This window comes from Mustela erminea, chromosome 18 (assembly GCF_009829155.1).
Source record: "Mustela erminea isolate mMusErm1 chromosome 18, mMusErm1.Pri, whole genome shotgun sequence".
Classification (NCBI taxonomy): Eukaryota; Metazoa; Chordata; class Mammalia; order Carnivora; family Mustelidae; genus Mustela; species Mustela erminea.
This window is the reverse complement of record NC_045631.1, coordinates 57,873,293-57,887,408: the sequence shown is the minus strand read 5'-3', so window position 1 is coordinate 57,887,408 and position 14,116 is coordinate 57,873,293. Positions and strand designations below refer to the sequence as shown.

The window sequence follows — 14,116 nt, the reverse complement described above, 5'->3', positions numbered from 1 at the left end:
CGTCCAGCTGAAGGAGGCAGCAAACGAGCTCATTCGCAGGAAAGGCCCTGGAGGGTGAAGGGTCTGGAAACAAGAGCGATGATGAAGAGACGGTGTCACTGGGGCTTGGAGGAGAGATGGCCGAGGGGGGACCTCATCCCAGGCTGCAGAGAGAAGGCAGATGGTTATTGGAAACCCAGAAGGAGTGTGGCTGGCCCTGCCTCCCAGGGCGGGCGGTATAAATGCCAGGGGCGGGACAATACATCTCCCCTGCTCCCTCACCTTGCTGAGGGACGCTGAGGAAAAAGAGGGGCCTTAACAGGCTCTGCCAGCCCCCTGAAGTGGGGGGGTCTGCAGCTGGCCGAGTTGGGGAAGGGGCCCCGGTGAAGGGTGGGGAGCGGAGACAGCAGGGGTGGGGCGCGTTGGCCTGAGGACCATGGAGGGGGCTGGAGTCGGGGAGAAGCATGCAGGACACACGCGGAAGGATGCGGGTATGCAAGCCACCTGCGGGGGGCTGTCGGAGTGGCCAGGGGTCCCAGCTGGCGGGAAGCGGAATGGGCTCTGTAAGGTTGACGCCGGGTTGGCTGTTGGCGCACCATAGCGGGAAGCTGTCTCCATCCCCAGCCCGAATAGCCCCGCAGCTGCTCTCACGGAAACACTCCCCAGACTCATGTCTGGAGAGGGCGGTCCGAGTTCTGGGCCAGGTGGACAGTAAGGGGACCACGTGGGGGACACTGAGATGTCGGCACACGAGGCTTAGTCCCCAGGAAGCTGCAGAGGGAGGGGGTCCCACAGGCCAACAAACCCGAGTTTGAGGCAAGCATTTTTAAAGCTCGACGGACAAAGGGGTCTTCCCCAGCGGGATGGCGCTGCTTGCTCCCTCGAGAGAGTCGGGGTGCAGAGGGAGGCCAGGGAGGGGAGAGCCTTCTGATGCCAAGCAGGCAGACATGCAAGTGAGCAGCCACGGAGCCCTGCGTGGTTTCAGTAGAGAAACAGCAGCCACGTGACACAGGCACCAGAAGGACGCTTGATGACAAAGGATCAAAGACTAGTGTAAGTGGCTGAAGGAAAAGGAGAGGGTGTCGTGGGGGCGCCTGGGTGGCTCAGTGGGTGAAACGTCTGCCTCAGCTCAGGTCATGATCTCAGGGTCCTGGGATCGAGCCCCCTGTCGGGCTTCCTGCCCCCTGGGAGAATCTGCTTCTGCCTCTCCCTCTGCCCCTCCCCCTGCTCTTATGCTCTCTCCCCCGACCAAATGAATAAATTTTTAAAATCTCTTTTAAAAAAAGGAGGGGGTGTTTTGCCTCGCATAACTGCAAAGTCTGGAATGTTCCACACGGTTGGACCTCAACGCACAAACCACGTCTTCAGGAGTTGCTCTCTGTGCCTCACCTCTGCTTTCCTGTGGGCCAGCATCCTTCCCAGGCAGACCCTTCTCCAGCAGGAGCAGAGGCTGCACCTCTGGGCTTCCCTCCCAGCGGCCAGCCTGCCCTGGAAGAAATCAGGAGGACGGAGCTCACTGACTGGCCCGGCCTGCGTCGGCTGACCATGCAGCAGGGGTGCGTGCCAGGGGGGCTGTCAGCCCCCCCCAGACCTGGGGCTTGACCAGCCGACAGGCGACAAGTTTCCATATAAGAGTTCACGACTCTACCCCTCGAGTGTTTGTCCCCGATGCAAGGACCCAAAGGAGAGCCAAATGTCCCGCAAACACGCGGCAAACCGTGGCTTAGTTGACGTTAGAAATGCCTTACCGGATCGTCCACGGCTCCCTCCTGACTACCTTCTCATCAGACGTGGTTTTCTCATTAGAGTTGCTTATGCATCATTCACTACTGCCCCGCCCCCTGTAAAAAAACGATTTTATAAAGATGAGGCCAGAACTTTCTTGCTTTGGACCAAAGGCCATTTCAAAAGTCCTGGCACACGGAGGGGCTCCGGGTGGCTCAGTCCGTTAAGCGTCTGCCTTCAGTTCAGGTTGTGATCTGGGGTCCTGGGATGGAGCCCCGCGTCGGGCTCCCTGCTCGGCGGGAAGCCTGCTTCTTTCTCTCCCTCCCTCTCTCTCTCAAATAAATAAAATCTTTAAACACACACACACACACACACACACACACACACACACAAAAACAAGTTGCACGCAGAATGAGAGCAAACTACTCTCCGGAAAAGGCCTCAGGGTCCAGACAAGGCAGAACTATGAGGTTTCAGACCGTCCCACAGACGGCGAGCCCGGAAGGACGGAGGTCACCATTCCACCGTGGCTTGACTCCGCACGGAACGGGTCTCGCGCGGATTCTGGCGGCGAAGCTCCGGGAGGGTTCGGAGTTACACGCGTGCAATCTCTGACTACTCCACGAGAGGCCCTGGGGACACGGGTGCGCTGGGCCAGCACGGAGGGGGCAGGGGGCCCCTCCAGGCCGGGCGTGAGCCCTGCGCTGGGAACGTAAAGTCTCGGCAGGGGGCAAAAGGGAAGGTCTATCAGGCAAAGCGTCTCACTGAGATGTTTCGCTTCACATGCCATCTAGGGGGCGGAAAATGTATTCCTGCCACCGAGGGAAGATTTTACTCCCTAATCAATCACCCGGCGTATCCTACGCCGTCCTGTCCCTGAGACCCGCTCCCGGCTCTCATCCGGGCTCTTGCTCCAGCGTCCGATGTTCCCTGAGGCTCCCCTGTCCCCAGCCTGTCACCCACACCAGCCCCTGCGCAAGCTTCCTGAAAGTCGACAATGGCTGTCCCTCCTCTTCGGAAAACCCCTCCGCAGCCGCACCCACCCCTTCCGAAGCATCTTCAGCTACACAAACGGAAGCCTTGCTCCGCGTGTTTCCCTCCCCTCGGCCCCACACAACCGCCGGCCAGCCTTCTTCACCAGGGATGTGCTCATTCTGGATATTTCATATAAAGCGAATCACACCGTATCACGTCCAGTGCAGGTGCGGCTCAGTTGAACGAGGAGCCAGACGCGAGGAGGACCTGCAGGTGGCCCTGGGACCCAGGGGGAGGGGGCCTGGGACACAGGGGGAGGGGCGCCTGCGGTCTGGAGGCACCAGCACTGGGAGGGAGTTCTCACTCCCACCGGCTCTCAGAGCACCTTGAAGGGAGTGGTTTCAGTTAGCAGCCGGGGAATCGGGGGCCTGGGGGTGGCAGAGAGAGGAAGGCACCCAGGCCGGGCATTAACACCCCCCCCACCCCGGTTCCTGATGGATTTGGCTGCTCAAGAAATGGGGTCTTCTTCTTCCAGCCACGGTAGAGGGGACGTCCCTTCAGTCTTGATGCCTGACCATTGGATCGGTTTTGAGAACAGAAGGCAGGACCCGGCTTTCAGCAGGACCCCCTGGTTCGAGATGTTCCTCCTTTCAAGGCTCCCGAAATCTCTTCTATGGCATTTTTTTCCCTTGCAAGAGAGGGAGTCAAATTCTGGAAATCAGACCCAAGGAAAGGAAACCCCATATTTAACAAGAGCCCACAGAAGGTGTCCCTGTTCTGGGAAGCCCAAGCCTGAACCCAGCAGGATGCAGAAGCTTCCTGGATTTCCGTGTGAGGCTCCTAAGCCCATCTTATTAGGGGGTGAAGCAAACACCCCAGGAGGCTGTTAATTCCTCCTTAGCCTGATCCAGCTGTGAGCACAGCTCTGGCCCAGAGGGTTTGCTCAGATCCCCAGACCGGGGCCATGTGAAGGGTGGAAAGCAACTTAAAAGGTTCTTGGACCTCAAATTGCTCTTACAAGACAACATTTTTAGGAGTTAAGCAATTAATCCAAACACACATGGATTCAATTTCCTTAAAGCAGAAACGGCTTAAAAACCAAGGGAGAAAAATGCTCAGGGACTTATCCCCTCTGAGTTCAGTGTTCCTCCAGCCTGTGGGAAGAACCAAGGAGGCTTGCACTAACCGCCCCCCACCCCACCACGCCCCCCAAAGTCACCAGAGCCTCCCCACCCCTTCCTGTCCTGGCGGAGGGAGGAGCTACGTGCCAGCCCCCTGCACGGTGCCTCGGTGTGAGATGAAGGAGCTAATTCCCAGAGTGGGGGACAGGCAGGGATCTGGGCCCCCCACTCGCGTGTGGACTGTCTTTGGGCAAAAAGGACACGAATGAGAAAATAGAACAAAGGCCCTGGCTGGATGACGGCACAATTTCTCAGCACCATGCGTCCTTCCCTGGTTTTCCTTAAGGCGAAGGCCGGGGTTTCAAGGCAACTGCTCCCCTCCCTCTCGCAAAGTTTTATAACTTGGCCTCAGCGCTTCACTCGGGGGACCAGAGATTTAAAAGAATCATGTCGAGACCTTTAATCGACCTCCCCCAACAAAGGAAATTAAACACAAGATGATGTTTACGTCAAACTTCTAAGGTCAAATGGGAAAGAAGCCATCCGCTCCCAATGCAGAAGGACACGAGGGTTTAGAGCTCTGCCCTCTCCGGGGTCCCACATTCTGGGGAGAGGAGGGGGCGTTCGGGTGTGCGGGGGGGTGGGGGGCAGCCTACGCCAGCCTCGGCCACTGGCCTGTGTCCCCAGCAAATTTCATCCCCTGGCTCCCATCTGGAAGGTTGGAGGAGAGAAGATGAAATAATATGAAGTTTTCTCAATTTTCTACATTGTCTAAACTTTAATGTATAGGAAAGAACAGAAGCCTCGGAAAACCAGTGAGCAGTAAGCCAGGGGTCATCACCGTCGCCTGCCGAGGGGTGCGTCCACGCCCCCCCGAGAACCCCGCGGTTTACTCTCTGCGCTCCTACCCCTTTCCCTCCTAGTGAGAAAACAAGCTCAGAGCGCTTCCTGATCCGCGGGGAAGGACGAGGTCCCGGGCCCATGGCGGGGCTGACTGCAAGCCCACGGGCCCTCCTCCCGCAGAACTGGGCCCCCCACACTCCACACTCCCTGATCCAGCTGTCATCGGAGTTTGTACTCGGAGGCCCGAGGGCAGTTCCAGACCTCACAGGTCCCAACCCCTGCCTGGCCGCATCCCACGCCCGCGCTCCCACCTGCTCCGCCATATGGATTCACAGCAACGCGGGGCCGCCACCTGCCGCAGCTGAAAGACCGGGACTTCTCCTGACTCGGCTCTGTCCCCCCCACCCTGCACCCTGTCTGTCAGCAAACCCCGCCAGCTCTACCAGGAACCCACCCCGGTGCGGCCACCGTCCTCTCCCACCCAGGCGCCCGGAGGCTCTCCTCCAGCACGGCAGCCGGAGTTTGAACATGGCGCGTCCCAGCTTGAACCATCCCACGGAAGGTTCCCACGGACTCCGAGGGAAGCCAGAGTCCTCAGTGGGACCCAGGGCCTCACCCAGACCTGCACGTTCCCCAAGCCCTCACCTCCTTAGCCCTCATGGTGGCCACAGAAGGCCACTCCCTCTGTCTCCTGAGGGCCAGGCAGATTCCAGCCACTGGGCCTTTGCACTTGCCATTTCTGCTGCCTTGGCTGATCTTCTCCAAGACACGCTATGGGTCTTTGCTCAAGCCTCCTTGTTTAGCTCCCTGAGGCGTGTTTCAGCACTGCCCTCGACCCCCAGCCAGGCCAGCTCTGCTCCCCTTCTGCTTTGTTTCTCTGCGTGCAAACTCTCACCCTCTTTCCTTTTTTAATTTTTTTAAGATTTTTTTAAAGATTTTATTTATTTATTTATTTGACAGGCAGAGATCACAAGGAGGCAGAGAGGCAGGCAGAGAGAGAGAGAGGGAGGGAAGCAGGCTCCCTGCTGAGCAGAGAACCCGATACGGGACTCGATCCCAGGACCCTGAGACCATGACCTGAGCCGAAGGTAGAGGCTTAACCCACTGAGCCATCCAGGCGCCCTTAAGATGTTATTTTTAAGTCATCTCTACACCCAGCGTCAGCTCAGACCCACAACCCCCAGATCCAGAGTCCCATGCTCCCCCAGCTGAGCCAGCCGGGCACCCCCGAGACTCTCACCTTCTGAGAAACACTGCATTTCCACCACATATTGCTGCCTGTCCCCTCCTCTAGGATGTCAGCTCTGTGAGCGGGATTTATCCGTCCTTGCCTACCGTCGGAGCTCGGTGTGCGTGCTGGCTGGCACGGGTGTTTGATAAAGGTGGAGTGAATGAGAGAAAACACCAGCAAAGACGTCCAGCTCTGCTTGGGAGGAGAAATGCAGAGGGGAGGGATCCGTGGGCCGGAAGGGTCTGGCGTCTGCCCCTCGCCTCCTCCTGCGGGGTGGGGCTCAGGGCGCTGAACTCGCCCCAGGCCTTCAGGGACCCACAGCTCCCAGGGGGCAAGTGGGCATGTGACCCCAGGACCTCCTTCCCCAGGCAGGAGTCTGTGCCTGTTCACGTCCTCTCTGGGGGGCTGCCAGCCCAACCTCCTGGACCATCACCGTCTGCCTCCTCCCGCGCCACCTTGAACATCTTCACCTTTGTGTGCGCCCCACAGGTGACCTCGGGCTCTCTGGCTGGGAAGGCTGTCCTCAAGCGGCAGGAGGCTGGTTGGCGAGAGGAGTGAAGGTGCCTGGGCATTGAGGTCTCCCCTCCCTTGTGACGCACTGTCAGCTCCCCAGCCCCTGGCTGGGACCGCGCTGGGCTGTGACCCTTGTCTCCAAACCGTGGTGGCCTCAGCCTGATACCGTCCCCTTGGGTGGCCTCGTCCCTCAGTCTCACTCCCCACACGCCTGCTCTGCTTTCTGCAAACACCTCCTGACGAACTCTTGGGGGCAGCCTCCTCTCAGGACCTGCTCCTGGGGGCCCAGCCTGGGACCCACCCCGTGGGGTCCTGTGAATCACCGTCCAATGGGGACGCATGTGTGTCAGGCACATGCTATGCACCTTCACCCACTGGGTCCTCAGCAGGTCCCGAGGAAGGCACATCATTGCCCCCCGCCTTTTTTTTTTTTTTAAAGATTCATTTATTTATTTATTTGGCAGACAGAGATCACAAGTAGGCAGAGAGGCAGGCAGAGAGAGAGAGGAGGAAGCAGGCTCCCCGTTGAGCAGAGAGCCCCATGCGGGGCTCGATCCCAGGACCCGAAGATCATGACATGAGCCGAAGGCAGAGGCTTTAACCCACTGAGCCACCCAGGCACCCCACATTGCCCCCTTTTAAATGATGAGGGGGCGCCTGGGTGGCTCAGCCAGTTGAACAACTGACTCTTGATCTGGGCTCAGGTCTGGATCTCTGTGTGGTGAGTTTGAGTCCCATGTTGGGCTCTGTGCTGGGCATGGAGCCCGCTTAAAAAAAGAAAAAAAAAAATATGAGAAAACCGATGCCCATGGTCACATGGTAAGAGGCAGCAGCGACATTTGAATCCACAGGAGTCCCCCCTCCCTGATCTGCATGGCAGGAGGGGGTGGGGTGCATTCCAACCCCCCAGGGGACCCCTGAAATGTCAGATGGTACCGAACCCTACACGTCCTGTGCTCCTTCCCCTACACTCATACCTACGATAATGTGCAGTTTACAAATCAGACACAGGAAGAGAGGAACAACATTAATAATCGAATAGAACAATTATAACAGTATACTGAAATTAAAAATATGCAATTGAGGTCTCTCTATCCCATTGTCCTGTGCTGCCCGTTCCTCTGGCGGCACTGCGGGCTGAGAAGCCGCCCCTGGGATTAGAGGAGGCGAGGTGAGAGACGGCGGCTACACTTGACCTTCTTTTGCGGCCTCTGAAGGTGTCCAGGCCGCAGAAAGGGAGCCTGTGGTTACGGGGAGGTGGCCTGGAATGGGCTCCTTCCTCTTGGAAGGGAGCAGCTGTGACCCGGGCCTCTAACTTCTCAGCATACAATGTTTCAGATCAGAACGCAGGTGTGCATTTTCTTTCCATCCAACACATTTTTTTTTAAACTTTCATGTATTTCTTCTTTTCAGAACGAGAGAGACTTAACATGGTGCTCTATCCCATTCCTGCAGAATTTGCTCCGTGAGAAGGAAAAAAAAAAAAAAAAAATCATCCTGCCGTATTTTTAACTGATTGCTTGCTTGTGCCTGTTTGGTGAGATTTATTCTCTCATTAATCACTGCCCTCCCTTCATTCATGTTAAATATAAAATTGATTAGGAAAGATCCCCATCATGGTTAAAAAAATAATTAGCTGCTACATCATTGTTGCCCACAGTGCGACAGAAAAGAGTGATTAAATTAGGAATATTAAAACCCCATTAATCTGCTCTCAACTTAAGCCCCTCTTGTTCATCTCACAGTGGCACTTATTATTTCTGACGCTGAAAGATATTTGAATTACCAGCCGCAACAAGGTCACTCGCGGAAAGATGTCAGGTCAGCCATTAGTCACAGGGGGAGAGGAGACCCGAAGGGAGGGCTGCCCGGGTGTCAAGGAGGCCCTTCTTCAGGGACGTCTTCCGACGCCGCGATGTCGGACCCAATCGCGGGCACGCCCCACCCCCAAGGCTGGCCAGCCGCACAGGTGCACACCTGCTTTCCATCACCCTCAGCAAGCCACCTGTGACCTTAGGGACCTCGGTGGTGTCTTCTGGGCTGGTGTCCTCTGTCCCTCCGCCACCAGGCCTCCCCGTCTTCTGTGTGGGAGCTCGTCTTCTGAGGCTTGCTCCGGTGAAAGCCCTCCCACCAAGAATGGCAAGGGTCCCCTGTTGGACATGGCACGTGCCTGGCCGGGGCTGAGTCGCGCCCACCTTCGGTCTCCTCCGGTGTGTCACAGCCCCATGAGGAGGCCAGCGCTCTCTGTCTCAGCACCTGGCTGAGGGCGCACGGTTGGCAAGTGGCCGAGCCCGCGTTCAGGCCGGCTGCCAGGCTGCATCCACAGGGACAGCCTCTGTGCCTCGAGGTGCTCCCGCAGTGGACGGGGACTGGGGTCCGCAGGCCTCCCTTTGAGAGCCTGTGGCTGGGCCCAGGCAGACGGACGGGGTCTGCAGAGCTGGCCCGTTTGCCCGATTTAGCCATTAAGTTAGCAGCAATCACACATCTCCTGACACTGCAAAGCTGCGCGAGAGGGGACGCCTCCCGAGCGCCCGGCTGAGACCGTACAGTGTCACCGGGAGAACGCGGGACAAATCACCAACAGGGGACAGAGGCCCGTTCATGCCCCCGTCTTCCTTTTGAGTAAAAATTGAGCTCCTTTCTGCCTCTAGCTGTCTATGTCTGAATTTCTTTCCTGTAAATACTTCTTGACGCTCTGCTAAAAAACCCAGTCACCCCAAACCCGGCATTCCTCACCCCAGAGAAGGAGGGCGGGAGGTACTTCGGTTGGCCTCGCTCATGCTGACCAGCCGCGGGGCCGCTGTCCTGGGCCTGTGCGTCTCGGGGTCTGCACTCCGGGTGCTCCTGGGGGTGAGACACAACCAACGTGTCTCCCCAGAGCAGCAGGGAGTGGCAGCGTCGAGAGGGCACAGGCGACGGTGCTGGGGACGTGGGGCGCATGCGGGATGTCAGGGTCCAGAGCAGGTCTGAACAGGGCTTGGGACTTCCCAAATGAATGAATGAAGCCAGGAATGGGAGCTGGGACCCAGGACTAGTGTACGGAAGAGAGAGATTCGGGGCCAGAGGACGGGATGCTTCGAGGGCACGCTGGCCTTCTTGTTGGGTCCTGGCCCTGGCAATCTTTGTCTGACCTTCCCACGCCTCTCTGCTGCAGCTCGGCTGTCCTGGCCTCCCTGCGGCCGGGCAGACCTCCCTCTCGTTCCCGGGAGCACGCTCTCTCTTCCCGCGGAGCCCTCCTCTCCAGGGCCAGCTGACTGTGCCCGTGAGAACTCAGATTTCCTGCTGCTTCTGTGCCAGGTGCTGCTCCAATCAGGCTCAGAACTGCAATGACCTCCGTGGCCCCCTTCGACCCCTGGCCACCCACCTGCAGACCCCCGGGCCCTCACTCATGGCACCCACTCCCTGAGCACGACCCTCTCTTGGCTCGCTGAGTGCCTGGAGCCCCCGCACTCAATCAAGGTTGTTGAGCTGAATCCAGGGGGTGCTGGAGACCCCTTGGGCTACAAACCTCAGGTCACTGATGAGCAGGCAAAACCCAGGGGGTCCCCAACCTCGGGCTGCTCGCACAGCGGACTGGTTACGGGCTGCTCGGGAGAAGCACACGCGGCTTACATAAAAGCAGAGGAATTCAGGGCGCCTGGGTGGCTCAGTGGGTTAAGCCGCTGCCTTCGGCTCAGGTCATGATCTCAGGGTCCTGGGATCGAGTCCCGCATCGGGCTCTCTGCCCAGCAGGGAGCCTGTTTCCTCCTCTCTCTCTCTGCCTGCCTCTCTGCCTACTTGTGATCTCTCTCTGTCAAATAAATAAATAAAATCTTTAAAAAAAAAAAAAAAAAAGCAGAGGAATTCAGACTTGATAGAAGGGGTTTTCTCCATGGACTGCCTAGAACGGCCCAGAGCTGGCTCCTGTTACACACTGTGCTCCGTCTCATGTTGATGCTTACCAGCTGTGTCGGCCGGGGACTGGCCCCGGGGGAAGACACTTCCGGACTTGGGCACCTCGGCTTGTCCCAGATAACCAGAGTCACGTGCCGGCCACAGGGCCAGAGACGGGGCCGGGGATCCGGAGCCAAGCAGGCTGGCAGCCCTGCCCCCCGCACACACATCAGCCCCTCCTAAACGGGGTGGGGGGGAGAGCTCCCCACCCCCTCCAAGTGGTCCCTACCCTTGCTGTGGCTCCGGCCCAGAAGAGCTCAGCAGGATTACTGGAAAAATGAAGTCGCAAACCTGGGAAAACAGTCCCCACTCGAGCGAGTTCCTGAGGTTGGCTATTTATAGAAGCGGCTTGGAGGAGCCCGGAGCCACCACCGCGGAAGCCACACAGAGGGAGCATGGGACAGGTCCTACAAAGGGGCTCTTTGGCGCAGGCGCTCCGGAGCCGAGTGTCGGATTTTATACGCCCCTGGCCCGCCACTTTTAAGGGCACAGAGCACGTCTGTGTCAGCCCCGCTCTCCTGGATGGGGTCCGGACCGGGGCCAGGCCTCAGACTTCTCAGAAAGCTGGCATCCCGCAGGCGGGGGACGGGCTTGGCCATGGCTCCGGAGAGCGCGGTTAGGCCCACGTCTCTGGCACGCTCGGCTGCGGGGAGACTCACAAGCGACTGGGGACGCTCAGTTGGAGAAACTCATTCAACAGCATAAAATACCCTGGAGGACAGGTATTTCTTCGGTGACTTTTGGGAAGAGGGCATTAGAAGAACAGAGAGACATCCTAAAGGCTCTTTACAATCGGCTGGATAGACCCACGGGGCCCAGCGAAGAGGAGCCCCCACCCGCCCCCGGCCCCACCTCCGCTCTCCCCAGGAGCACAAGGCTGGCCTTGTTTTTGGCCCCGGGTGGCGCGTGCGTGTCACGCTGTGGGAATGGTGAGGCAGCCAGCAGGCAAGGTCAGAGAGGCAGGGCAGAGCCTCGGAAGAGCACCCCGCCCTCCGCCCCCCGCCCCCCGCCCTCCGCCGGCCGCCAGAAGTCCCCGCGTTTAGCCAGAACCAGAAGACGCGAAAGAAAACCAAACTGTCACTTGCTCTTGGCTAACGGTCTTCGAGGAGGATGGGGGTGTTTAATGCTTCCGTGTGCTTAGCAGGGAGGGTGACCAGATGGACGGGGCAGCCCCAGAGGTGACAGCGCGGGTCTCAGAGGGAACGGTTAGCGTTGTCATGTAGAGGGTGACACGGCGACAGAGTTTGTGGGAGGGTTGGGGGCTCTGAGAGGATCCTTCACACTTGGGGTCCATGTGGGCAGGGAGGGGGCAGGGAGAGAAGCTGTGAGCCCCCCATGGAGCCGGGCACGGGGACCACATGCCAGCAGGGGACCTCAGGACAGGGAACATCTGTGCCCACACGGGAAAGTGTCTGCTGCCTGCGGACCTTGACCCGACCAGCCTGACCCTGTGAGGCACAAGGGACAGGGGCCTCGGGAGGGTGGGAAGAGTCCAAGCGAGGCCTGGGAGGTCCAGTCGGATTGGAAGGCACCAACAAGTGCTTCACATGAGGCCAGTGTTGTGAGTGGCCCCAGGCAAGCCCGGCAGACACAGAGCAAGACCTGCACTTGATCTCAGAGAGCACGGACCCCAGGTGTCGCCCTGCCGTGCACGGGCTGTGCGACCTCCTTACAATCTCGGACTTCAGTCTCTGCATCTGCAAATCGGGGGCATGCGTCACTGTGAGGGGTGAGTGAGCCTGGCATACAGTAGGTGCTCAATGAATGCCCAGTGAGCCTGGATCACCCCAGCTTCGTATCCTTTATATACCGGGAGCGCCCATCCACTCTCCCTGCGGGGGACTTACCTGCAGATACACCTGAAATTACGTTAGAAAGTTTCAGAAAGATTAAAAACAAGATTCCCAAAGAAAATGGGAGACACATTGACTTAGAAGTCTGGCCTCAGATCAAAAGGGCGTGGTATGTTGCAAAATAGCCCCCACCCAATCCTAATGCCCAGAACCTGAGATAGGACCTGACTTAGGAAAAGGGTCTTTGTGGATGTGATTAGAGGTCTTCAGAGTCTCCCCGGGGGGGGGGGGAGCACATCCCTGCCGACACCTTGACCTCAGACTTCCAGCCTCTGGAGCCGTAAGGGTCCATTTGAGTTGTTTTAAGCACCTCAATTCACGCTAATTTGTTACGGCAGCGACAGGTAACCGATGCTAAAGGGAAAACTGGCTTGTCTCAAGGAGCCCTCACTAAACACGTGAAGGCAGAGGCCGAGAAGAGTGACCTGCTCACCCCAAGACAGGCAGGGGACCAAGAAGGGGACTGAGAGCTGAGCCCTGCAGGGACAGCGCCCGGCATCTTGCCCTCTCCCTCCACCAAATTCCTCTCCCTGCTCTCGCTTCGGGTGGGGCCAACTCTCTGCCTCAGTGTGCCCTTCTGCAGGCACAGATGGTCATCCCCCTTTGGCAGAGGGTGGCTTCCGGGGGTGCTAACTGGGCCCCGGGCATGTTGCCTGAGCTTTGGAAAAAACCCTGAGGCAGAACACAGGGTTAGGGGACCCTCCTGTGGGATAGCGGGGGACACAGATGTACCACAACGGGGCTCACGATGCCTTCACCCACCCCGACCCCACCCAGACCCCCATGTCAGGCATGCTCTATGACTGGGGCAAGTCCGTCCAGTGCAGAGGAGCTCAGAGAGGGAGACAAACGGATACCTGGGTCCTGACCGTAGTGTTTGAGCGCCAGGATCCAGCCATACCTGAAGCTATGGAAGCCAGTGAATTTTCCTTTTCCTTATTTGAGTTTGGGATTTGGGTCACTTGCAACCAAAGACTTCTGATTAATACAGCCCCTGCCCTGTGCTAGGAGCTGCATATGCCTGATCTCACTTAATCCCCTCTGCAAGGATGGGAAGGAACCTGGCACAGAACTCGGGCTTGGTCTAATTCAGAAGCTCCTGATCATTTTCTTCTCGCCCTCGAGGTCTGAGCTAAGCTGAGAAACAGCTGATAAGAGAGCAAGGCAGTGCCAGCCTGTGCCTCAAATCTTTGCTTCTCCCCACTGCTCTCCGTAAGTGACGCAGCTGATTCCTGTTTATTCAGTGACTATTTTAATGAAGCACCATCCTGAGCTCATGTTCATTGTCCAAGATGAAAAAGCCAAGATCAAGCACATTTTCCTTGTGCTGGAGACATGGGCCTCTGGGTCTTTAGCTGGCATTCCCGCAAGGCTGGGGACAAGGTCCCAGATTCCAACAGTCTGCCTCTGGGGATCAGCCCTTTAACAAAGGAATCCTGCTGTTGCCTGGTGGGCAGTGTGGGTGCATCCTGCTGGGGAGAAAGGGAGGGTGGAAGCAATGTCAAGGGCATGTTCCTTTAAAAACATCGTGGGACGAATCCTGCCGGGACCGTCAGGACCAGAATCCTGCCGTCAGGACCAGCGAAGGTGGCGGCTTCGGCTTCTAAAGCCTCTGATGACAGGACTCGCCTGCCTGACGTGGCCACGCTGGGCCGGACATCTGTGTCCAGGCGCTGGGGCTACAGCAGTGCGGTGAGACCTCCCGACGGTCACGGGGATGAGTCAGAGCAGGAATCTGACTCCAGGCGGCAAACTCCTTCTTGCTCGCCGTCCCGGAGGCCAGCCACCCCGTCCTCTGTTCCCTCCAGGCCCCCCTCCCCGGGGGCAGAGACCAGCTTCCTTCCCTCCAACCCCAGGATCCGGGGTGAGATGGTCAGGGAGGCTCTGATGGTGCCTCCTGACTGAGCTGTGGTCCTGCCAAGGGAGAATCGGTCTGTGCGGGG

The 14,116-nt window shown here is 58.2% G+C and overlaps 1 long non-coding RNA gene across 1 annotated transcript; it reads right to left on the bottom strand.

Annotated features, from left to right (window-relative positions):
- Positions 1-1,320: 1,320 nt before the first annotated feature.
- Positions 1,321-10,013, bottom strand: LOC116578189. Its single transcript, XR_004280763.1, has 4 exons — positions 9,896-10,013; positions 5,884-6,066; positions 1,728-1,820; positions 1,321-1,467 (listed from the first exon to the last, which is right to left on the bottom strand). It is a non-coding gene; the product is annotated as an uncharacterized LOC116578189 (long non-coding RNA).
- Positions 10,014-14,116: the final 4,103 nt, after the last annotated feature.